General features: G+C 52.4%; 1 protein-coding gene across 5 annotated transcripts in view; it reads left to right on the top strand.

The window, feature by feature from the left end:
- IGSF3 (immunoglobulin superfamily member 3) overlaps positions 1-25,683 on the top strand; it is an 87,287-nt gene that overhangs the window by 15,731 nt on the left and 45,873 nt on the right. The gene's annotated exons all lie outside the window — the stretch shown is intronic.

The raw sequence follows: 25,683 nt of genomic DNA, 5'->3' as shown, positions 1-25,683 counted from the left end.
CAATTTTCTCACACCCGCAGGGTAATTTCCGGTTCAGCTCAATTCCGCAGCTATTTGTTGAGTCCCTTATCTTATGTGCCAGCACAGGATGGGGGTGGCAAGTTAGGGAAAACACAAACATATGACATCGGTTCCTGCCCATGGCAGACACTGTTGGTTGCCTGCACAGTAGCCATCCTTTTCTCTTCTTCATGGCAGGGCCCTTATTTGCTTTGAATGCCACGCTCGCCCTCTCCTTCCCACTCACGGAAAGGTGACCCCGCTTCCAGCCCCAGGGTAAAGGCTGATTGATCTGAGCCAGCCATGGAGGCCCATGGTTTAGACATGGGTGTCTGACACAGTTTTGGCCAGTGAGCTATAAGGAGAAGTCTGCTGGGGAGGATTCTGGGAAAGACCTCTTTTCTGTTCAAAAGAAACACGGAAGAGCCCTGACCAGGTAGCAGCTGGGCTGATTAAAGCATTGTCTTGATACACCAAGGTTGTGTGTTTGATTCCGGTCAGGGCTATTATTCTTTCTCTGTCTTCCTCTCCTCCTTCCTCTCTCTCTCTCTCTAAAAGCAATAAAAATAAAAATAAATAAAAAGAAAGAAAAGAAAAAAGAAAGGAAACATCAGGCAGCTGCCTTGTCACCATGAGGAAAGCAAATCTGTGGACGCCGTCAGCGCGGACCAGATGGGAGGAACCGGGATCCCTGATGACAGCCAGTGCCGACCCAGCAGGCCGACCGCCACACTCTGTCCTCACTGTTTTCACCAGTTGAGTTGGTGTTTTCTGCCCCTTATAGTTGAAGGCAACCTACGTTAGACACTGCCTCCAAGGAGCAAGAAATAGGATTTCTTTTTATTAAACAGTGCAATTCAGATCATCATCTGAGGGCACACTGTTCAGAGCCCGTGGTTAGCCTTGTGGTAAGACAGTAGAGAGGTAGGGACATTGGGGCGAGGGACCCGAGTGAGGAGACTGTATTTGGAGTGGATCCTGGATCATGAGGTAGGATAAGGATTTGTGTAGGAGTAGAAGGCATCTGAGGAGCAATGGCATGAGCCAACCTGTGGAAACGGGAGTGGACGTGGCCTTGTCAGAGAACCACGGGATTGTGTCCTGACTAATCCCACAGGCGTCGTCTGCAGCACTGCGGATCGTGTGCCTACACTGTGACCCCCGGTTATGCAGTGGGGAGGTATCATGGTCCTTGAGCAGGGGAGACACTAAGACAGGGGACCTGGGGAGGGAGGATTTGGGAGACGTATACCAGGTCGATTGGAAGGGGAGAAAGGAAAAGCCGAGTGACCAGCGTAAGCTCCTGGAATAATTCAGTTGTAGGTGAGATTTAGTAGAAAGCAACGGGAACAGGGGGTGGGGTGGGAGTGGGGGTGGGGGTGGGGGGAGGTGGGAGGAGAGGGGACGGACAATGTCAAGGGACAATTTTAAAGGAACAAGGTAGCATTTAGAAGCAGCGCTGATGGGATGCTGAAGAGGGGAAGCCTGGAAGATGACTCCAAGAATTTGAGAAAAGACACAAAATGGAGATGTGGAAGAGGAAATTGATTTTAGGAAGGTGCTGGCGTTTGCTATTGGGATTTTGTGGCAATAATGGAAGGTCTGAGTAACAGGGCCTTGAATTCATGGGAAAATATGGGCTAGTCCTTAGGAATGAGAGGTCAGGGCTTGAGATGATGGGGCAGAGACGAGAGCTCACTAGATTCGCACACACTCCCGATTTTCCAGCCTCACACAGTTTGGTTGGGGCCTTGTGACCAGTGTTGGTCAATAACATGGGAGAGAAAGTGACAGGTGTCATCTCCTGGCCAGGCAGCTGGGAACCATCTGGGTGTTCCCCATCTCTTCTTCCTATGCCACAGCGACCTTGGGGCCGGGGCCCGGGGTGTGGCCACAAGGGGAGGAAGGTTGTCCTTCTAGCGTCAGCCTTGTGTTGAGCCACCCCTAGGCAGGAAAGCCTGTGGAAGCCAGGTCTGAAGCTGTGACCGGGGGCACTGCTCACTGCTGTTTGGGAAGGACCCAGGTGGAATGAGGTCTCCCGGTCATAGTTCCCACCTTCTGCTGACTTGATGTGCTCCCGGGTCTGCCCACCTTCTTCTGACTTGATGCGCGTGGGCTGGAGCTGGCTGGCTTTCATCCCACCCTGAGGCTCACAGTGATGGTCAGGCCTTTAGCTTTCCAGGGAAGGGATCCCTGCGCATGAGCTGTGCTAGTGAGGTGGCTGCTCTCCCAGGTCCCCAGAATGTCAAGTGGCTTGCAGACGGGCGTGCTTTGGTGGCTGGTATCTGCTGGTGACCAGCTGGGGCGCCTCAGTCGTTTGCCTAAAAGCAGAGCTTCAGGGAGGCGTTCCAGACCTCCAGGCTAGACTAGGAATGAGGTGCAAAGCCCGTCTTGGTCCTCTTTCCCACTCTCGAGAGATTAAAAATGTGCCTTTTCCTGAAGGCTCCGTGCAGCGCCTGGCGCTGGGCGTGCAGGGCTCTCTCTTGGTTGCAGCGCCGAGCTCACTCTGCCCGGCTGACTCACATTGTTTTCCTAAGGGCAGAGGCCCCGGCGGTGCTGGGAGGCTCTGGGCGTCTGGGTTTCGTCAGGCAGCGAGGAAAAGTGCAGACATCGAATCCCATCTTGCTTTAAACAAAGCAGAGCCAGACGCAAGGAAAGGGCCTTCATGCGGCGCCTGTCCCGCTCCGGGTGTGAGCCCCGTGGGTCCTGTTTCTCTTCTCCCTGAAAACTTGGCCCCATAAACACCCAGGAGACACCCCTCCAGACCCGGGAGGCAGCCGGCATTGGCCTCTCGGGGGCTGTTTATTTTTATGAGTTTGAAAATGTAAAGACAGAGAGGGGCCCTTTCTTTGTCTAATGGAAAGTTGGTGTTCTTATTTTTCCTCCACTTTCTTTTGTTTTTCATATTTTAAAAATATTTTTATTGATTTGAGAGAGGAAAGGAGAGGGAGAGAGAGATAGAAACATCAATGATGAGAGAGAATCATTGATGGGCTTCCTCTTACGCGCTCCACACTGGGAATCGAGCCTGCAACCCGGGCATGTGTCCTGACCGGGAATCGAACTGTGACCTCCTGGTTCATAGGTCGATGCTCAACCACTGAGCCATGCCGGCTGGACTTTTTCCTCCACTTTCAACAACATAGCGGGTTGCAAATGTTTGTAGATGCCGTTCTGTTCATGGGCAGCCACCCTAATTTTACCGCTGCGCTCCCTGCTTCCTCCATCAGGCGGAAGGCCCAGTCCAGTCCCAGGAGGAGGGTGACACTGGAGCCATCTGTCAAGCTGGCCTATCCTTTGTCCATCTGTCCTTCCAGTCATCCATCCATCTGTCCACCCAACCAACATTCACTGCGTCTTTATGATTGAGTCAGCGGTGGGCTTTGGGGCAAGCTACTTAACTACTCCAACCGCCCTTTCTTCTCATCTGTAAAATAGGAGCTACTCACTGGGGTTACAGTGAGCCTGAGACGGGCCCTCTGAGCAGAGCGCTTTTCATCATGCCCGGCACATGGCACATGTGCATTCTTGTTGCCCAGGGCCAGGGGTGCCACCCTGGTCAGCTGACTGGCCACAGGTTGCCTTAGACACGAGTGGCCATTTGGAGGTTGGATTTAGGCCATAGTACATAGTTGCTGGGCCATAAAGGCATGGCCTTTGGACTGTATTGTCACCTCCCTCGGGGTAGCTCGCTGTTCGTGTGTCAGTCTTGCCAGGCCGTTGTAGCTGGGCTCCAGAAATGTCAGAGCCAGTGACAGTACACACGGACCACTGAGTGTTCACCAGCCCCTGTCGTCTGATGCTGAGAGCATCCGGGGCCTCACCGCATTGTTTGGGCATTGCTGCCCTGCCTCACCTGCCCTTCACCTTTACCTTTTTGCCACCTGCCATACCTCTGCCTCTCCGCGCCCCACCAGTGTGTAAGCCAGTTTCACTCCTAGCCTTCTCGTCTGCGTAAGCTCCTGCTCGTGCGTGCTGCTCTGACAGTCCTGCCTGTCCTTTAGCATTTCCTCCGTGTTGACGTCGTCTCATGTACCTCGCTGAGTTTCTCAGAGAGCCTGCACGGGCCATTCGAGGGCACAGGAAGGGCCGAGGATCTAGTCGGAATGTCCTGGGGAAAGGGAGAGATTTGTCACTGATGGCGCACCAGGGGCTATGGGGAGAGAGCTGCGGTCCCTGAGTTAGGATCCCCTGAAACGGAGGCATCCGAGAGGCAGGGCACGCTGGTCGGCTACCAGGCTTCCCAGCGGGTGGCAGTGGCCCATGGCCTGAGGGCCCCCAGTGTGTTCCCTGCTTCCTTTGTTGTCCCAGCTTAGCTGTCTGCATTCTTGGGCACGTCCTGGACCATGCCTCTGGCAAGGTCAGTTTCCTGCGAAGGCTCCAGCCCACACTTCCTGCCCCATTCGCCTCTCCGCCAGCCCAGCGAGGTGAGGAAAGTCTCACCTTCCCTGTTTCTGAGCCGAAAGCCAGCCCGTCTTGGCTGGTGGGTGCGTTGTGCTAAGAGGACCTTTTGCAGTAAATTGGACACAATAAAGAACTGGCACCATCCACCACCAGGCCTTTTAAAGTTCCTAGAAGTCTTTGGGGCCCATCTTCCTTCTGACCTGCCCCCTGCCCCCACGTCGCCAGCGGCCCAGAGGTACTGACAGTGGCGATCACCAGAGGCCAGGCGGAGGAGCCGGTCCTGGCGCCTGCGGGGCGTGACAGGTCTGCGGGAACTGTGCTCTGTGTCACAGGGAACAGACCACAGCGTGCATAAAGGAGCCCCTGTCCTGCCCGCTCAGCGCTGTTTCAGCCACTCTGTGCAGGGGGCGGGGTGCAGTTATGGGAAGGCACTTACATGACCCCTCGTTGAGGTACAGGAAATGACAGGCCTGGAGCCACAGCCGGGCCTGGAGCGGTGGGCACGTCAGCAGCGGCCCAGCCCGGCCCTCACCACCCCCTCCACCCCTCAGGGCTGTTCCACAACCACCCCCAGCAGCCACATCCATGGGCTCCCCTCCCCCACCCCCTCCACCCCACCCAGGCCGCAGCCTTTGCCCCTCATTCTCCCAGTGGCTCAGTACTTGCCTGGTCCTCCGGCTCACCCCGGCCTGGGCTGGTGGGAAGGTTTGTGGATGGACATGGGGCCCCAGAAGCTGACATTTGCTGACCCCCATGGTGCCCTGGGTTCTGTGCTTCACTCATACCTCTGGCAGTCTGGAGACATGGCAAGGCTATGCGACTTCTGCAAGTCCCAGCCAGCGCAGACCACTTCTCGGAGCTCTGGTTAGGGAAAGGGAACCCGGTTCTGTTTTAATCCGCTTTAGTGTGGTACAGTGGACATGGCACCAAGTTCATCCATTCTAAGTGTGTAGGTCTCTGAGTGGTGACCGGGGTAAACAGTTGAGTCAGCCACTGTCACAGTTAAATATAGGACACTCCTGTCACCCCCACAAGTTCCCTTTTCCCACCTTCGGACCCCGCAACCCGGATCTGATTTCTGTGACCGCAGTGTTGCCCTGCCCATAATGAGGTCCACGCAGCATCCGACAGTCCGACGCCCGTGGGTCTGGCTTCTGGCCCTCAGCGCAGTGCTTTTGGGATTCGTCCACGTGGTTGCTTGTGTCTAGTTCATTCCTTTGATTGCTGAGCAGCAGTGTTCCCTTGCAGGGACCTACACGTTCGTTTATCCGCTCCGCAGCTGATAGGCACTTGGGTTATTTCCATTTTGGGGCTGCTACGAATACAGCTGCTGTTCTGTGTATCAGTCTTATGTGGCCATAGGCTTGCCTTTCTCTTGGGTGAGTACCAGCAGTAGTGGGATTTCCGGGTCGCGTGGCAAATACTGTATATGTTTAACTTTATAAGAAGCTGCCAGGTTGTTTTTCGAAGTGACTGCCGTCCCACGTTCCCACCAGCAGCGTATGAAGGGGGCCTGATTAATTTGACTTCTAACCTGGGGCCTTTCCGGTCATGCCTTAGTGTGTAGCTGCTGAGGTGTGGTTAGTGGCTGATAACCCCGCTAGCCTGTTCCGAGTCTGCCCTCTTCACAGGGGGTTTCTGGAGAAGTTTAATGTTGGGAACCAGTTGGTTCTGGAGAGGATTCCTCCAGGAGGCCCTAAGGCCCTGGGGCAGCCTCCTCTTCTCCGCTGACGGCTGCCACCATGGGGACACCTCCCTGCTGGCTTTCCTCTCTGCCATCACTTGAGCTCCCGGTGGAGTTCCTGCTGCTGTAGCTAGATCCACATGCAGCCTGTGGCCCTGGGACATCCCGCACCTGTGCTGCTCAGGCCTGGGGCTGCTGGCTCCTGGCCAGAGCCGGAGTTAGACGCCCTCTCCCCAAGGGAGCCGAGTGCGGGAGCCACTGGGAGCCCTGGGAACACGGCCTGGGCCTCCTTGTGCTTGGGGGGAGTTTGCTGGTGCGCAGGCCCGAGCAGGGCGGCTGGCGGCTGCCTCCTGGGACATCTCAGGTCTGGACCTCGCTGCTCAGGGCAGTCCTCAACAGCCACCAGACGACTGTAGCTGCCGCATTGCTTTCCGGCTAGGTCCCTGAGGCTTTGACAGAGCCCACACCGGACAGGGGTGCTGTCCTGGGGTGGCATGTTGGGGAAGTGGAGAGGAGTTTGAAGAGCATGTGGTTGGGTTTTACTGTTTTCTTTCTTTGTGGCGGCATTTTCCCCAGCGGGGCGCCTGATAAGGAGGTGCTCTTGGATAGGGTCCAGATGAAGGAAGCTCAGGTCCTCCTTCCTAAAGGATTGATGTCGCAGAGTGAGAGCGCTGAGCACAGACGTTCTGCAGCTCAGGGGTTTGGGAGGGCGGAGACCAGCTGGTGGACCCACCTGCTGGGCTGAAAAGACTCCTGCCCTTTCCCTGACTCCTGCTAACCTTATGGCCTGGACGAGTCACTCCTCTTTGGACCTCAGCGTCCTCAGCGTGGAGTAGGAACAATTCGAGCAGGGGCTTGGCTGGTCAGCTGCATGGTGCACGGGAAGGCCCCTGTGGACAGGAAGTCCCTTCTTACCCGTGGCCAGTGGCCAGGGCCACATAGGCCTTGACTGGCCTCCCCGGTGAGCTGTGAGAGTTCAGGCTCACACCAGGAAGCCGCCCACCTCCTGTCCCCCCCTCTGGATCCCTGTGCCAGCACCTGCCGGAGGAGCATGTGTGATTGGGTGTCACTCCGACAGGCTGGCCCCGGGCAATGTCAGCTGAGAATGCGCCTGGCTTGGAAACTTCCTGCTGGCGCCCTCAGACTGACAGTAATGAATGCACAAAAGAGGCCTGAGCGGCCAGGAGGCAGGACTCAAGGACTGTCAGGGGAGTGAGTCCGGCCCCTGAAGATCACCTGAAGAGTGCCTGTCCAAATGGGCTTTCTCCCTGATCCAGGGGCGGGGAGAGAAGCTGGGGTTCCACGCTGAGGAGGCTGGGTCTTTAGATGAGGGACCAGAGCTCTGACCTGGGCAGCTGGCGACCTGGGTTCTTTGAGTCACTTAGTCAGGAACTAGTCGTGTGACCTTGGACAGGTTGACCTTCGTTTCAGTTTCTGTAAATGAGGGGACAGGACTGGTGAGCGACTCCAGAGCCCTAAGTAGCTTTCACGTTGCATTTGCTGAACGAGGCTCCACAGAGCAGCAGGCGCCACAACCCCAGCGCCTCTCACAGCTCATGGTGTGCTGTTCGGACCTAGACAGGGTTTGCAGCCTCTTTGTCACCGAGGGTAAATCCCGGTGGTTAATGAATAATTGCTCCAGGGGCAGAGGTGGGGTAGTGAAGGCTGCAAGTGAGAGTGGGTGGGACACACACGTTCCACCGAGGTGAGGTCATTGCAACCAACAAAATGCAGAAGAACCTGAAAACGACTTTGAGAAGCAGTTTTTGCTGGGGCTCCCTGGCAGGTGGCCCTGGTGGCCCCCTGCTGACATCTGCCACCGAGTTCCCAAGGCCCCACGTGGGTCGGTGATGGATGACCCTCCTCTTCCGAGGCAGCTCTGCCCTGAGCAGCTCTGGGCCCGCCCCTGCCACACCCTTCGGTTCCGGACTCCTCAGCTGACAGCGCCCGAGGTCCCAGCTCTAAAGCATTGACTTGAGCTTTTCCACGTGTTCTTATCCCTTTGAGCAAATCTGCTTCTTCCACTGGTGTGGGTGTGGCAGGAGTTTATAGCTCCCTCCCAGGGCAAGTTATGCTCTGTCCCAAACCCCACTCTGTTGGTTTCTTTGAGGTTTATCTTTCATATCCCAGGAGGCCTGGATTTCACTTCCCAGGAATCCAGTGTGTGGATTCCTGTCCCTCAAACTTGGGGACTTGGGTCCCCCCTGCTCTAGCTGCTCGGAGGCACCCAGAATTCTGATATTATTCATCATGATTGATTACAGTTGCACTCAGAAGAATGCAGTATGACCTCTTATCCTTATTGACGTCATCCTAGGTCTTTTTAAAAAAAGCACAAGGACCAGGTTTTTTTTTCACTAAATTTTTTTGGAAATAGGTCATTCTTGTGCATATTAAAAAACAAACCTGGGAATATAAGAACAAATGAAAGCTGTATTTCAGAGTAAAACTTTATGGACCAAAAGCTTGAGTGATTTTTAATGGTGATCATCAGATCAGTCATGCTTTAAAAATCTGATAATGTCTTATTCGCTGCTGCCATGTTGTAAAGGGTTATCAGAAATGCTAAGTTGATAACGAATGTTCCCAACTCTCTGACTTAAATCATAACACGAGTGGAAAGCTCTTCTCCTGCTTCCTTTTGTCCTCCACGCCTGCCTCCCTCTGCCTGCCTTCTCTCCCACCTCCCTCCCGCCTGTCCCCGGAGGCTGCTCCTGCTGGGATCAGGGCTCGTTTTTTGCTCTGGATGCTGCTTTTCCTTATTACGGACTATTTCAAATGTAAAGTGGAGAGAATAGGATAATAAACCTGATGCACCCTCACCAGCTCCAACAAATATCAGCTCGTGGTTAATCTTGATTTTCTTCTGTACCCTCCTTTCCCCACCCTTCCTGTTGTGGGAAGCTCTTGTCTACTAAGCTGCATGTATTAGTATTTTATCTTCCCACTTAAAATTAATTTTCAGGATAACAGAGAGGTAACATTTTGTCCCCGTCAGATTGGTGAAAACGTAATAGTTACACAATACCAGGAGTCGATGAAGACGTGGAACAAAAGGAACGCTTAAACACTGACCCTGAGAGTATAAGTTGGTGCAGGGATATTGCTGACGGATTTGGGCAGTGCCTTGTGTGAGGGAAGGTACTCCTAGATGAACAGTTACATTACAAAGATGAGGACCGTCAGGCCTACAAGACACATAAGGCCCAAGAAATCATTTGGTCTGGCCCTGCCAAGCCATCAGGGGTGAGTTAATTAAATGTTTGACCAAATGTAGCAGGGTAATTTTTAACTTGATAATTTTTTAGGGCCTGCGAATGACATTATAAATATCCAAATGGCCCTCAGCAGAGAAAAGGTTCCCCGCCCATGATTTACAAGAATGTGTATTGCAGTGAAAGTTGGAAATCACTTACAAGTGAAATTCATCAACAGGAAAGTGACTTTCTTACATTGGCTATGATCTAGAGCAGTTGAAATGATTACATTGGAGTGACGTATGTCAATATGGATTACACTCAAACATGTTGTCAAATAAAAAAAGAATGAGGCATAAGAGTACATATAGCATAATGGCATTTTAAACAGTTTTAAAGCATGTAAAAACTATTGTTTTTGATTCATATAATATAGCAATGCTTAAATATGCATGAGAGTGATAAATACAAAGTTCAGGATGCTATTTATGGGGGTGGGGGAGGAAGGGGTGATGGGATTGGGAAGGGAGAGAAATAGGGACTTGAGCAGTGTCCCCAATGCTTGCTTTCTTGAGAAAAAAGCAATCTAAATAGAATGTGGCAAAATACCAGGATTCGACAGCCCTGGATGAGCGCAGGAATACTTTCCTGTATGCCTTAAACACTTCCTCGTTCAAAGATTGATTTAAGACCCGTGTCATTGTTCTTCGTCATCTGATGAACTTCAGATGGCCGTGGTTGTCACATGATGTTAGCATCTACACTGAAGCTAAGAAACATGTCCAATCCTGAGGAAATGCATATTTCCTTTGTCATCTAATACAGTAGGTCATGGAGCCCCCTAAATGTAATGGATTCCTAGAGGCCCATGATTCCTTGTTTCCAGACACTCACAGTGATAGAAAAAGCCAAGTAATGATGCCCTTCCTCATGGTTCACTCCACGAGGTTACAGAAGAAGCAGTTATGTTGGGTTCTTTTGCTTTGGGGAAGGTAAGCGGAGTGCGGTGGGGGCAGGCGGAGGAGGGCGATCCTTCCTTCCCCGTGTGTGGACGGTGCTCGATGTGGAGCCCCTCTGTTCATTAACACCTGTCTCCACACCTGGGCTTTGCAGTGCCGTAGGGCAGAAGAGCCGCGGAGGAGCTAGGTTTAGATAATGAGGAGTGGTTGACAAGATGTGTCTTGGAATTAAGGGCCCATCTTTCCCAAGGTCCCTGCCTGTCCATCTTCACCTCTGCTCACTGCTCACCTCTGATGACCCTTCCAGCCAGAGCCTACACCGGCCCTCTCCGTGAACTCACCCTTTTTCCCTGGCTTTGCACAAACCTGTCCTCTTACGTGGAATGACTGCCTCTCCATACCCATTCCTGGGTGCCTGCCCGACTCCTGCTTACTTCCCAAGACTCAGGTTGAGGGGATCTTCCTGTGACGCCCTCCCTGACTCCCCGGGCTGACCCTACTCTACCATAGCATCTGTACCCTCAGCTCTTTGTCTGATCGGTACTTGATTCCATGCTCGTCTCCCCACCTGTGACTTTTTTCTGGGCAGTGATACAGGTGGAATGGTTCAGGGTGCAGACTCCACATGTGGCCCTGGACAGGCTACTTAACCTCTGGGGGCCATGCTCATCTGCCAGTGGGGATGAGAATGGCACCTGCCTCATCCTGTGAGGGTTACATGGGACGTTGGAGGCTTTTAGAGGGGGCCTGGCAAGATTCATTGCCCTGAGGGTGTGCTGATGCTACTGTTATTTTCCTGGTTCTTCCCTTCCTTCTTCCTGTTCTTTGTCTTCTTCCTTCCCTTCTTCCTCTTCCATTTTCCTTCTTTTTAGCTCAGCAACACGGGAAGATGGAAAACACTGTAAGCAAAACCTACAGGTGTGAATGACTAATGGCGGGCTGGGGAGAGGGGGGCAAATTTTGGAAGGACTAATGAGAGTTGGATTAGATAGATGGGGAATGGAGCCAGAATTTGGAAGCTTTGAATACCAAGAAGAGGACTTTGGACTTGGGGGATGGGCGGGGTGCAGTTCCTGGGCTGTGTTCGGATGGTGGGAAGGGCCTGCCGTGGGAGCCGTGCCTGGCAGTGATTTACTGGGCGGATCAGCCAGGGTGGAGTAAGGACACCGGTTTAAAATAGGCTGGAGTCTTTAATATTGAAGAGCAGGATGCCTGGGTTGGGCTGGTGACGGTGACAAAGGGACAGAGGAGATTCTGGTGAGGAAGGAGCAGGACTCCCGGGCTATTTGAGGCGGTGTCGGAGGGGGAGCTTCAAGGTTTGGCCCGAAGATTTCCAGCCAGTTGGACTGCAGGGAGTCACAAAAAGACTGAAGATAGCACTCATTTAAGAATTATTATTTTTAATACGTGGGGAATGGCTGAGTCTTTGGCATCTATTGGTGTGTGTTTTGGGAATACCCACTGTGGATGCCAGCAAGAGACACTGTGGTCCGAAGCACTTGCAGGCAGGACAAGAGCAGGGGAGACTGTGCCCACCCGCTGTCTTCAGAGTGCTCTGCCTGGATTTGGGGGTGCAGGGTTCTGTCCTTGACCTTTCTGCGTTTTCCTGGTGAGTTTTAATGAAACTTGAGGTTATATTCATCCAGATCCTTTAAAGTCATGGACATGACTTTGAATCAAGAAGGGACGGCAGGCCCTAGCTGGTTTGGCTCAGTGGATAAAGCGTCAGCCTGCGGACTTGAAGGGTCCTGGGTTCGATTCGGGTCAAGGGCACATGCCCGGGTTGTGGCTCAATCCCCAGTGTGGGGCATGCAGGAGGCAGCCGATCCATGATGCTCTCTCATCATTGATGTTTCTCTCTTTCCCTTCCTCTCTGAAATAAAATATATATATATAAAAGAAGGGACATCAGGCATGTTGGTTGATATGGAAGATAAAAAACGAGGCAGGCTAATGGACAGGGGTAAATGCCAGATTCTGAGTCCAGCTGCCCTGAGGAGGAGGGAGAAGCTGTGGATGGAGGGCAGGTTTTTTTTGACCCATGTGATGTGGCCACCAAACAAAGCTGTCTTGTCTGCACTGAAAGAAATGTCATGTCTGGAACCGAGGGGTGACGGCCTGCTTGGTCCGTGCTGGTCAGACCACACGTGGGGACCTGCATGCAGTTCTGGGCAACCCACCTGGCGGCCCAGAGGCAAACTGCAGCCCTTTGTAAGAAATGGGGACGGGCACTGAATCCACGTCACACACTCAGCCACGAAAGGTCTCGGGCTGTTCTGCCTGGAGAGGGGAAGTTTCGGAACGTCAGATGGTGAACTAACAGCCTGTGCGTCTCTCTGTAGCTTCAGAGCCCACTCCAGTGTGCCGTGCCCACAATGTGCTCAGGTATTGCCCGTTGAATTGATATCTAAGAGACTGGGCTTGTCCTGTGTCCTGGATCCCTGAGCCCAGTTTCATTCAAAGTAAAGAGGAACTGTCTCATGCAGGTTCCCACCTGGGCTGCTATCAGTGGGATGTACCTCCGCGGGAGGAATGTCCACAGGTGCAGTGGGTGGGTAGACCAGATGGCCCCAAGCATCGATCCTCCTTTACATGATTCAGGACGTTTGGTGGATGAGAGTAAGGGGCGGAGGTAAAATCTGTGATCACTCAGGGTGGCTAGGAACAAGTAGTTTTGTAAGTGAAATCTGCTGGCAAACTTACTTACTTACAAGTGCACCCCCACCCCAAGCATGCTTTTTATAATTTCTAGGTAAAATGCCCTAATTTGAAATAGCATCGAGTAGAATTTAAGTTAATAGTGTGAATTGCAGTCCCATCTGCTCAGCCTTCATGGCCCAGCAGATCTGTGGAGCCATTTGTCACAATTTGTCTTAAAGCCAGGAAGAAGAATCCTCCTGGATGCTGTCCAGACTTCCCGCGGAGACGCCGGCTTAGGACGTGGAAGGGGTGGGTGGTGAGAAAGCAGGGTTGGGCAGCAGGAGGGCCGTGTGCTGGAGGCAAGAGGCGGGGTTCCAACTTCCCTCACTGGCTTGCTGGTGACCTTGGTCATGCCACCTCTCAGGCCTCAGTGCCTAGGGTAGCAGGGCCTGGCAGACCACAGCTTCACCAAGTCAGGGCCAGGCTGGGTGACCTTCCATTCATTCACTCATTCATTCACTCATTCATTCATTCATTCATTCAGCTAATATTTCTGAGCTCCTGTTATGTGTCAGGCACCTTTCTCGTTTTGGAACCTAGGATGCTAAGGACATCGTCACCCATTTCATTGATTCCACTGGGGAGCGGCATTTCTTCGGGGCATAAGAACCATGTGCATGAAAACTGTCCTGAGCTCCGGAGAAGGTGTCACCAGCCTTCCTCCTGGTGTGCTCGAGGCCTAAAAGGGAACTGGGGGCCCCACAGAAGTGCATGAGCATCAAGCTGTGAGGATGGACCGCTGAACAGATGCTTCTCAAAGCACCTTCGAGCATAGGAGGAATCGCCAACTGGGTGTGGGAACTCTTCCCGGGGGAGGTGACTTGGAGTGGGGCTCTCAGAGGGGACAAGCGGGCCTGCTTTGTTGCAGGAGAGATGGGGGGAGGCCTCAGAGTGGGGAGGAGGTGATGTGAGGCCCCTGTGAGAATTGTCTGGAGTGGAGGTGCACTGGGAAAGGGCGTTCCGGGAGAATAGCATGCAACCGCAGGTGTATTCATCCCACAAATATTTATTGGGTACCCGCCGTCTGAAGTGCTGAAGGTCACACGCAGATGAGTGAAGATAAGGCTCTGGCTTCAGGTGCCCTAAGCCCAGCGAGGCGGGTGAGGGTGGAGGCACATTCAGTGCAGTGCAGCGGGCACACACACAGGGGCGGAGTGACTGACTGCCGAGGGGGAGGGGAGGCTTCCTGGCAGAGGTGACAAATGAGCTGGGTCTTACGTGTGACTAGGTGACTAGGCCTTGGCCAGGGATAGGGCGGAGAAAGTCCATTCCAGGTGAAGGGCTTTGAAATCGTCCTTACTGTGGGCGGCGGCCAGACACCCCATAACCAGGTGTTGTTCATTTGATTCTTGAAATGATGGGGGATACACTTCACTGCCCCCTGAAAGAGGATGGTCATCTCAGTGTTTGAGGATGAGAATCCTTTGTGCTTTAGCGGCCTCAAGCCTTTTCTGGAACATGGTGTGTGTGTAAAACAGAAGCAAGTCCTTTCTGCTCTGGGTTGGAGGGGTTCTGGAAAGGCTGAGGGGCTGGGAGGCGGAGGATGCAGCCCAGTGCAGAGGCCTGGGAGGTGACGGAGGCAGGACTGCAGGAAGGAGAGGAGGGAATGCGATGGGGCTCAGAGTGCCTGTGAATGAGCAGAATTTAGGGACACTTCCCTGAGTGAGGGGGGAATGGAGAAAAGAGAGAAGGGAGCTTGGACTCCTCTGTGCCGGGAAGAGAACTGGGGAGGGCAGACAACGTGGGGACTGCTTTGTAGGAACAGGCAGGATGGGCAGACACAGTGCCTCTATTTCTGGAATTGGCAACTCAGGGGCTTGGTCAAGCTCAGTGACTTAAAATCAGCAAGTTTCCACCTGAAGTGAGTTTTGAGGTGGGGCCCTGACCTTTGGGGTTCTCCTGTTTAGAAGGAGGTTATCAGTTACCTAGTCTGTGTAACCGATCATCCCAAATCTTAATGGTTTAGAGCAAGAGTCGTTTTCTTCTTTTTCAAGAATTCTGTATGCCAGGACTTGGCTGGTGGTCTCAGCTCGCAGCAGCTTTCATTGGGTCGCAGTCAGCCAGGGGCTGGGGCCCAGCGCCCGCATCTCACCCCGGGGTGCTGGTCACTCCTGTGGGCTGGCGTGGGCTTCCTCACAGTCTGTCAGCCGCCTGCACGGCAGCCCAGAGCTCCACGTGGATGTCCCAGGGAGCCAGGTAGAAGCCTTGGATGACCTTGAAGTCACAGAGTGTCACTTCTGCCGTAGCTCTGAGCCCACCCAGATTCGAGGGGAGGAAACACAGGTCTCTCAATGGGGACAGTGTCAAGGTCTCACAGAGCAGAGCCTGCGGGATGGGAGACCTTTGGAAACACCCTTTGGCTCAGTGGGAACTCACATCAACGGATGAACTGCGATTACAGGTAGAGGAGAGAGGAGGGCGCCCCCTGAGGTTTGTGGGCACCCGAGTGACTGGATGAGAGGCAGGGGAGGAGGCAGCCAGTGGCCAAGAGGGTGTGGCAGGGCCGGAGGAGGAGACCCAGGAGCCCAGGAGGTGTGCTGGGCACGCAGCCAGGCTTTCTGTGGGAGCTGGAGGCAGACCTGTGGGCAGGAGGGGGGTTTGGCCAGGACCATGTGGCTCTTGTTTCTTTTCATTGTTTTCTCTACTAGCTTGAGCCCTCCCTCCTAGTTTCCCCTTAGATTTCTAAATGACATTTCATTAGGAAAAATTTTAAATTAGCTTTGTTTTTGTCTCTCTGTTTTACTTTGGCATGGCACGTGCTTTTATTCCTTTATTTCCGAAGAGGTAATGCATGCGCGTGCTTAATTAGAAAGGATACGCAAGGATGTAGACAGTGAAAATTTAGTCTGTTTCTCGCCCCCCCCCCCAGGCGCCCCCACCCCCACCTCCCCGAATTAGGGGTTCACGTGCATCCTTCAGAAAACGTTCTGTGTTGCTGCCTTGGCCCGGGATCCTGTCCAAGCTTTCCTAAACCTGTCCTTTTACACGTTGCTTCTAATTCAAGTCAGGTCCATTCCTGCCGGTGGTGCCTCTCTGCTTTGTGTGGTTTCTAAGTGCTCTTTTACTCCCCTGATCCTGATCCTGATGGTTTTTGTCCTGTCATTTCCCTGTACATGTCCCCGGCAGAGGGAAATGTGGACAGTTAGGGGAGGCCAGGGGCTCTGAATTTTGGTGTCACAGAATCACTTAATCTTGGAGCTAAAAAGGGACTTTAAGGATTGTCAAGGTGTTTTCCCTTTGTTTGTTTGGTTTGATTAAAAAAATTTTTTTGTCTTCTTTTGCATGCAGGGAATTCCAACCTAGAGAAGAGACTAAAAGATTCCCCTTCTTCCCCGCTACAACATCCTTCCCTCCTCCCCTCCCCCCACAAGCCCCCAAACCAACTCTGCTGTGCTTCCGGGGTGGGTGGTGACCTGAGACCCCTGTTCACTGGAGCAGGCGGGGAAGCTGATCCAGCTGTGGGCCCAGTGCTGGAACCCAGGCTACTGCGAATGGTTGGCGGTGGGGACATCGGCCCTGTGCCAGGCCTGGGGCCCAGGTCTCCTTAGCTGGCCTTCCCGGGGACAGATGCAGCCGAGCTCACGCGGTACCCGGGGCAGCTCGCGGAAAGCCAAGGCGGTCTGCACTGCGCACCATCGATCCATAGCTTCTGAAGCTTTTTTTTTTTTTTTTTTAAATCTGTGAGTGTCCACAGAATTCATCACTTTACAGTGAGCCTGCCAGCGATGCTGCGGTGCAGAGCTCTCCTCTCGCATCCCTGGGCCTCAGACTTCTGGAATTTTGCCTTAAAGTCAATCAAATGCCCTGTAAACACTGATGTCACCAACCCTGCCCCTGGGTTTTTATAACCTTTTTAAAGCCCCTGACGCCTCACCTGCTCCTCGCTGCAGCCCTTTCTCTTTCTGGAGTGGGCTGGTCCCTGTAAAAAGAATTCAAACAGCAGCTCCTTTGCCCCAGAAAGTCCCGGGGGCGCTGGGGTCCGTTCTGTTGGCTGCCCAGGCCCGGCGAGCTAATCCTGTCAGATGGGCAGCTCTGAGTTAATGAGGGCCACCTCTCTTTTGCCCCCTAGCGCATGGATTTCCTTTAAAGTGCTTCCCAGGTTTGGGGGGGACAGCAATATATGGCTGCAGAACGAATTGCCGGGCAGGATTAAAAACTAATCCCTCAGCAGCCGCGTGCCCATTGGCTGCCTTCTGGGTTTGCTTTCTCTCCCATCTCCGTGCTCCTCATTCAGTGTGCCCTGTGGTTGCTCATTCCGTGGTTATCTTGCAAGCGGCTCCTGAGTTGCTTTTAAGTCCTGGAGGATGTGTCACCATTCGATGACCGTCTGCTGTGCTGAGACCTGGCCGCCACCCGCACAGACCCGCACCCGCACACAGAGGCGACTGATGAGAGCTCCTCTTCTCAGCACCCCGGGCTGGAGCCTGTGGGGATGGTCAGCGCTCTGGGTTCGATGACACGGAGAGTGTGTTAGATGCGCAGCTCTGGGAAAGCGATAACCTTCACACCTGTATCGTCAGAGCCCTCATTAACGTGGTCATTTCCTGTTTGCAACATTTTGGTTGTCTTCCCTCTCTTTTCTCAGCCAAGCCTTTGTTGATTGAGTTGCGAAAGTCTGGAGTCCCTGAGGGCTCTCCGGGAGCGGGCTTTGCCCTTGGTGACTTCTGCTGTGTCTTGACCTTTTGCCGAGGTGACATCCATTTGGGAGCTGTGGGCTGCTGCTGGTGCAGACTGGGGAGGACTGAAAACCAGGGGTTGGGAGCAGCCCTGAACTAACGGGCTTCCGGCATCTTTCCCAAATCGGTCAGTGGGTCGTCATGGCCTGTGAGGCACTTCCCACCTGAACGCTTGCATCCATCTGCTGTTTGACTCCTGTCTGCTCCCTCTGTCCTGCTGAGGACTGGCTGGAGGAGAGGATTTCCAGAGCGTTGGATGGGCCCCAGGAATAGATTCCCAGTCCAATGATGACCTCATCCACTCCCCCCCCACCTACCCCTGTGCTATCTCCGTTCTCACACCCACCCAGACGCCCAGGCCTGGGACTTGTTCTGGACAAGCTCCCTGGACAGCCCACTGGCTCTCCACTCCTGATTGCATTTCCCAGCATCCTTTCTGCCAGACCCCCTGCCGCCACCCGGTGACCTGCGCCAGTTGGGGCCTCGGTAGCTCTCATCGGGGTCACTGCAGGCACCGTCTGCCAGGGTCCCTTTCTCTTCATTCCGCCAGAACCATGCTCCCCAGACAGAATATATATTCCTTTATTTATGCCCCTCAGCGGCTCCCTGTTCCCCTGGGCAAAGCCGCCTGCGTGTGGCACTGAGCCCACCCTGACCCGTCCCTTTCTGCTGCTTCACCCCGGCTCCCTTAGCCCCTGGTGTACCCCGCACCTAGCAGTGGGAAACGGCTGCAGCTCTCTGGACCCCCGGCTCTCTCATGTAGCTCTGCGTATACTCGGTCTGCTCTCTGCCGAGGTCCTGGTTGTGCCCTCACCAAGCAGGAATGCCCGCTTGTCCTAAGTAAAACCTGGTACGAGGAAGCTCTCTTCCCTGAAGCCCCTCCTGACTCCTTGTGGCTAGAAGGGACCCCTTGCCCTGTGTCCTCCAGTCTCCTTCCCAGCACAGGGGCACGCGGCAGCCTCTGTGTATACCTCTGTCGCCTTGACTGGGAGGATTGGGTCTTGCAGCTCATCAGCCTAGCACAGTGCCTGGCAAAGAAGAGCCACCCTCAGTACGTGTAGAATGAGTGAAAAAGGAGCTTGGAGTCAGGCTGGGGCTGTGGTGCTGGCTCTGCAGCCACTGCGACAAGTTGTAAAACGGGGCCGTATCCTTCCCTCACGAGATGGTTGTGAGGTTAGAATGAGAAGACTCTTGGGCTCTAGTCGGTTTGGCTCAGTGGATAGAGCGTTGGCCTGCGGACTGAAGGGTCCCAGGTTTGATTCAGGTCAAGGGCACATGCCTGGGTTGTGGGCTCCATCCCCAGTAAGGGGGCATGCAGGAGGCAACCAATCAGTGATTTTCTCTATATCTTTCTCCCTCTTCCTTTCTCTCTAAAATCAATAAAAAATATATTTTTTTAAAATAAAAGGAATGAGAAGTGATCCTGATGACTTGGGGAAATGCTGTGCGGTGCAGGGTTGGCTAAGTGCCTGGACTTCAGCAGGCCAGGTCCTCAGTCTTTATTTCCCTTTTCAGGTGACAACGGGAGGAAGCCTCAGTTTCAGGAGCAGCACCTCAGTACCTTGTCTTCTGGCTGAGGGCTTCTCACCTGGACTCCCATAAGGAGGGTGTGCTTGGGAGCGCCCACCCCATAGGGGCGGGGTGGCCACCAGGGGGCAGAGGCTTTGAACCCTTCCTGCTTTGGGGGGCGTTCAGCACTTGTTTAAAGCCCAGATCCTGAAATCTCTCCCTCAAGGTTTCTCCAGGGCCTGGGACGCCGCAGCCCGCCCTCGCTCTCAGCAGGGACTAGCCCGCCCTCGCTCTCAGCAGGGACTTACGCACAGCCCTGTGCGGTGCGTCACGACCTTGGCCCTGCGTAAGTCAGAGGCAGCCCGCATGTTAATGTCTAAACTGCTTTCTCAGGATCCCCGCAGCCATCTGTCGTTCAGGTGCCTTCTTTGTGCCCTGGGAGGACGGTTTTCATCAGGGCTCACGACGTCTGTCCATGCCGTGCAGAGGCATCGGGTTGAGAGGCAAGAGAAGAGACACGGTACAGGGCTCCGAAGGGATCCGCATGGATTTGAAAGTTTAATAACTCAGAAAACGAGGATTTTAGGAAAGCGAGTAAACAGCTTAAAAGAAAAAAAAATGGAGATGAGGCCAAACCTGTTCCACCAGGCCCTCACACAGTACCCAGCTCAAATAGAGGGCCGCTGATTAACCACGTGACATGCACACGCCTGCCAGGACACCTGGCCAGCCCGGCCCCAGCAGATTTTGCCATCGTTTTCTCTTTCAACTCCTCCCTATTCCATTAACTCCCTCCCCACCCACCGCAGACCCCTTGGCCACCCCCACCCTCTCCCACTGACATAACCTCCAATTCATCTTCACAAACATATTCCTTTCCCTCTGACTTCTTTCTTGGGGGTTGAAGCGGAGGGTGGTCTGAGAAGTGACTTTTGACCGTCTGCCCTCATTACGAGAGAATCCATGCAGAGGGCAGAGAGCTTGGAAGACAAAGTGCAAGCAAAGACAGTCACATGCTACCTGCCTCTCTCTAGCATTTTCCTATCGACGAGCCCAGCTGTCCGCACACATACAGGGTGTGGGGTGTTTTTCTCTACAAAAACAGCTTTAAGCCTCTTAGAGCTCTTTTCTTCTTTAGCCTAGTAATGTGCTTTCAACATCTTTAGGTATTATTTTCTTTTTTTATAAATATTTTATTGATTTCAGAGAGGAGAAGGGAAAGAGAGAGAGAGAGAGGCAGAGAGAGAGAGAGAAACATCAATGATGAGAGAGTCATTAATTGGCTGCCTCCTGCAGGGCCCTGTACTGGGGATTGAGCCCACAACCCGGGCATGTGCTCTGACCAGGAATCAAACTGTGACCTTCTGGTTCATAGGTCAACGCTCAACCACTGAGCCATGCCAGCCAAGCCTTTTTAACAGCTGTGTAATATTTCACTGCTGGGGGAAGTGCTGTGATTTATGTGGCCACTACCCTGTGGTTTAATGGTGAGGGCAGGAGCAGCTGGAGGATTGTACACATTCGGGCAAGGAAAGGGCAGAGGCAGGAGGAATGAGAGAAGAGAAGGGCTTCTTGGTTATAGCAAACAAATTAGAAATAACCCAAATATCCACATTTTGGGACTAAAGAAAATGTGGTGTAATCCTACGATGGAATACTCTACAGCTATATTAAAGGAAAGAACTAGAATTATATTTCTTCCAAAAAATATTAAAGGGGAAAACCAAGGAACATGTTTGGAATGATAATGTTTATGTAAATATGCTGAACAATGCTGTATACTTTTACTGATTTTATATATATATATATATGTACACACACACATATATGTGTGTGTGTGTGTGTGTGTGTGTGTGATATGTAAATGTGTTTTTTAAAAAGTCTGGAGCAATATATCCCTAAATTATAGCAGTGCCAATCTCTGAGGAAATGCTGGGAGGGGAAAGTAGGATTAGGATTGATAATCAGAACAGATTGGAGGCTTGTAATATTTTAATTAAAATTTTTATGATGAATATTCCAGTTTATTAAATATTGGATGTTGACAATATTTTTGAAGTCACAGTTTAGTAGGCCTCTAGGTGGCAGCTTCAGCATTTAGTAATGAGTGCATTGGGCACCAGCTCAGACGCCAGGGACCCCACCCGGGGGCTTGGGAGCTACTCCGACAGGACAGTGAGGCAGGTGCGGCTCCGCAGTGCGGTGCCCCAGGCTCCAGGTCGGTTTGGGGCAGAAGTGAACCACTGGGTTTGCAGTCCTCTTGGCTGGCTCTGTCACTGGTAGTCACACCTTTTTAGAAGTGGCATCAATAATGTAACATTTATCAATCATCGACCTCAGACCGGCTCTATTTTAAGAAGCACTGGGGATGTGAGTGAAGGAATGAATGGGTGATATTTTCGTCCTTGAACTTGAAACCAAGCCAGGCCCTCCTTGTCTCACCTGACTGTGAATTTGGTCTTGCCCTCTGCTCTGTCCTCCACCTGCCCCAGGGATGATTCAAAAGTGCAAACCTGATCTGAGTCCTCGCTCTCCTAGCCAGCCTCTTCCTCCACTTCCCGTGCCAGGGGTGTGGGGGTTGACCTTACTGGTGCTCGCTCCCGCCTGGCTCTGCTGTGCCCTCCAGTCATGTGACAAAAGACCCCGGCAAACATCTTGCTAATCCTGGAACGTGCTGAAATGTTTGCGTGTGGCGTGCACTTCCCCTCGCATCCTTCACGACCCCATTCAAATGCCACGGCTTCTGTGAAGCCTTTTTAGACCTGCTTTCTCCTGAGTGGCCTGAACTTCATACCTCATTGCCATCACATGCTGGTATGTAATGATAGTTGTGTATTTCCTTTGGGATTGTCAGCTTAGGATAAAACTAGGTTTTATTTCTTTTTCCCTCATAGTTTCTGCCCTGGTCCCTTCATGTAATAGGTACTGAAAATACGTTGGTTGAAAGTATAGTGTATGTCCTAGTTATCTTTGCCGTGTAACAAATTACTCCAAAACTCAGCGCCTTAAAACAACCGTTTTGTTATGCTCATGGATCTGTGGGTCAGAGTTCATGTGGGCACAGCAGGGATGGCTCCTCTCTGCTCCACGGTGTCTGGGCCTCAGGTGGGATCATTCATTCCAAGGCTGGGAGGCGGCTGGCAGCTGAGGTCTGGGAGTGTATGAAGGCCGTTCACGCGCACGGCTGGCAGCGGGTGCTGCCTGTGGATCCCGAGCGGCCCAGTCTCTCCACGGGGCCTCTCCATGAACCTTGGGCTCCCTGACAGCATGGCAGCCTCAGGACTTGAAGGCACAGGGCAGCAGGTGGCAATGTGGAAGCTGCATCACTCTCTGTGACCTCGCCTTGAAAGTCACACAGTGTCACAGGCCTGCCCAGAGTCAAAGGGAGGGGACTAAACACCACCTCCTGATGGTCTGGCCACATCGCAGAAGAGCGTGTGGAACAGGAGCCATTGCTGCTGTGTGTTTGGAAAACACAGCCTGCGGTGTGTGGGAGACCTCAGTTCACAGCTAGAGCTAATGTCAGCACGACTGCTGTTGTTAGTAGAGTTGGTGGCATAATGCGTACTGAGCACTTATTATGGGCCGGGTGTTAAATGTAGCAACTCATTTCCTCCTCCATCAGCGCTATGGCGATTAGATCACTTTAAGGATGAGGACGCTGAGGCACAGAGAGGTTAAGTAACCAGCCGCGGCCTCACAGCGACTGCCTGTGCGGCCAGAGGTCAGGGAGGGGGAAGATTGCAGAATTATCTCCGTCCCTCGGGTCTGCCGCTGGGAGGTGGCATCGCACTTACCACATGGGAGTCGGTGGCTGTTTCAAGGGATGTTTTTGACGGAAGTAAGGCCGCAGAGGTATGCTCTTGTGCCCATGGTCTAGGGAAGCTGAGCTGTGAGCCGTCCTGGCTCTGGGGCTCCCGGTGTGTGTAGACCTTGGTTAGGCTGCCCCTGGAGGGCGGCGACATTGACCTCGTGGGGCCTTCATGTTAAGGTGCTTTCCACAGTGACCGTGTCTCCAGCCCGACTTCAGTGACAACCCCGCTCCTTGCCTCAGGTTCCGCAGCTGTAATGTGCAGTCACTAGGAGGATAGCCCTTATGGGTTTGCTGTGAGCATTAAGATTAATACATGTGCCCTGGCCGGTGGGCTCAGTGGTTAGTGTGTCGACACATGCACTAAAGTGTTGCGGGTTCGATTCTTGATCAAGGGCATGTACCTAGGTTGGGGTACATGCCTGTTGGGGTCATGCAGGAGGCAACCAGTGAATGTGTCTCTCTCACGGTGATGTTTCTCTCTCTCTCTCTCTCTCCCCCACTCCCTTCTACTATCTCTGAAAAGCAATGGAAAAACTACCCTCCGGTGAGGAATAACAACAACAAAAATACATGTGAAGCCCTTGGAACAGTGCCCCGGGCCTGATCAGGGCCCAGCAGGGGCAGGCTGTCCTTATTGGTCAGGCTCAGCCTTTGTGTCTGTCTGTCCCCTGGTCCAGAAAGGTTCTTTCAGCTCATGCTACTCCTTGTCCTCCCTTAACTGAAGGCTACAGAGTGGGACTTCCCAGGCCTTGTCGCTGGCGTGGCCGTCACTGGCGTGGCCTTCCCGACCGCTCTCTCGGGAGCCTGTGTGTCTGTGAGGCACTGGGTTGCCTGGTGTGTTGGGCAGTTTTCGCTTGGGGCCCTACAGACTCCCCACCATCGTCTTTAGGACCAGGTTGGCACAAAACCCAGCCGGTGGTTTAGCATCACTTACCACTGCCATTCACCAACCACAATTCAGTATGTGCCACAGCCTGAAAAGACCATGAGTCATGTTCTTTGTCACGGAGAAAGGGACCTAAACTTGAAGATCATTTCCTGGTCTGGTCACTGTGGCTGTAATGAAATCGCCCCATTTAGTCAGGAGGATTAAATGAGATTATGTACCCAGAGCAGTGAGGACAGTGCTGGGCACACTAACCTGCTCATCATCATCATCATTTATCTTCATTTCAAAAACAGCACATACCTGCTTATTTTTTAAAAATAGGAAAATAGAGAAGAGGAAAAGGGAGGGAATCACCCATATTCTCAACACTCGAAGATGCATGCCAATTTCATTGGTGTTTTGTTTGGTTATTTTCTAGGTACAGTATTTTAACATAATTTTACTTCAGATGCATTTTTGCACCTTTAACTGAAATTTCATTATTAGTGTTTTTTAATGCTTTTGTACTTACAAAGATTTTTCCTATTTTGGGATTGCTGTCTCTCATTGGTAGAAATAAGGTGAAATTTAAACATATTCATTTGGTGACTTTCACAGTATTATTTGATCTCTAGGGTTACCTGTGAGACTGTGTAGGGTACATTGCATTATTCCCAGTTGACAGATGAAAACATACTCTAGTGCAGTCGAGTGCCTTGCAGAATTTATAACAACGGGGTGCCGATGGAGCTTTGGGGACGCCAGGCCCCCAATGGAAGAGGGGATGTAGGGTGATGCGGTGGCTCCTTCTGACACGGTGACGTGCTCAGTCATACACCTTGAATGTAGAAATTGGATTCCGTGCCTAGAGCTGTGGGTCTCCAAGCTCAGGCATGTGCTGAAAAATGCGTGAGAAGCTGGCTCTCAAGTGCAGCGGCCTCTCTCTCCTCATTAACTCCTGAATCGTACCGCCCCTAGCCACGTTCATCTAGGCCTCAGACCAAGGGAAAGTGGAAGCACACTTGGACAAGCAATACCTTGAAAAGCTAGTTGAGTGATATCATGAGTTTGTGTCTGAGGACTGTCAAAGCTAAATCTGAGCCCTGGCTGGGTGGAGCATCTTTCCGTACACCAAAAGGGTTGCAGGTTCGATTCCCGATCAGGACACATACCTAAGTTGTGGGTTCGATCGCCTGTTGGGATGCATACTGGAGGCAACTGATGGATGTTTCTTTCTCACGTTAATGCCCCCCCGCCCTTTCCTTTCTCTGAAATCAATAAACAAATCCTCAGGTGAGGATTAAAAAAAAAACTATAAGGACATGGTCTTTCCCACTGACCACTTATTGTCTAAAGCAAATGATTCTTAATCTTTTTTCTTGGCCTTAAATCTCTTTGAGAACCTTTTGAAATCTAGAAAAGTGCACACTTGTACATGTGACACAATTTTGAATTTAATCTCGGGATCCACAGGTATCTATATTAGTCATATATCAGTATAAAACAAGTTTCCTCAAACTTAAGGCTTGAAAGAACAGTAAATCCTTCTCAATTTTATTGTAAATCTAAAACTGCTCTTTAAAAGAGTCTTTAAAAAATCTCAATGGGAGGAACTGTGCTCTGCTAACGTGGGAGGAAGATACAGAGATTTTCCACATACCCTCCGGCCCCCCCACAGGCATCGCCTCCCCCATTATCAGCATCACTCACCAGAGTGGCATTTTCTTTCTTACAAACGATGAACTTACACTGACACCATTATAATCACCCAGAGTTCATAGTTTACCTTAGGGTTCACTCTTGATGTTGCACCTTCTATGGGTTTAGACAAATGTATAATGACATGTATCCATCATTATAATACCATCGAGA

This window comes from Cnephaeus nilssonii, assembly GCF_951640355.1.
Source record: "Cnephaeus nilssonii genome assembly, chromosome: 21".
Classification (NCBI taxonomy): Eukaryota; Metazoa; Chordata; class Mammalia; order Chiroptera; family Vespertilionidae; genus Cnephaeus; species Cnephaeus nilssonii.
Note: the sequence above shows the minus strand (reverse complement) of the source record. Positions and strands in the feature narration are given on the sequence as shown.